A 610-nucleotide genomic window follows, 5' to 3' on the forward strand; every position below is an offset into this window, starting at 1 on the left:
TTTATGAACATTTACATTCTTTTCAGTTTTTCTCTGATATAAAGTGGTACACTAAACATCCTTCTATATAATTCCTTGTACATTTGTGGATATTTCTCTACACATTTATAACACACTGATCATGTATTTTATAGGAGATCACCTATGTGATACTTATAAATAACCAAAAAAACCCACCAGAATTAGGCTCACAGGATATCTGCAATTTTTATTTTAATCAATCCTGCCAAACTGCTGTCTAAAATGATTATACCTATTTGCACTCTTTTTTTTTAAAAAATATATTTTATTGATTTTTTACAGAGAGGAAGGGAGAGAGATAGAGAGTTAGAAACATCGATGGGAGAGAAACATCGATAAGCTGCCTCCTGCACATCTCCTACTAGGGATGTGCCCGCAACCCAGATACATGCCCTTAACCGGAATCGAACCTGGGACCTTTCAGTCCGCAGGCCGACGCTCTATCCACTGAGCCAAACCGGTTTCGGCTATTGCACTCTATAAGCACTCCATGACTACCCGTTTCCTCACTTGTTATATATATATGAAAATCTTCTGTAGTCACTTGTCTATATTTGGGGCATGCTTGCATAGAAATGTATAATTTAAT

Source organism: Myotis lucifugus, unplaced genomic scaffold (genome assembly GCF_000147115.1).
Source record: "Myotis lucifugus unplaced genomic scaffold, Myoluc2.0 scaffold_235, whole genome shotgun sequence".
Lineage (NCBI taxonomy): Eukaryota > Metazoa > Chordata > Mammalia > Chiroptera > Vespertilionidae > Myotis > Myotis lucifugus.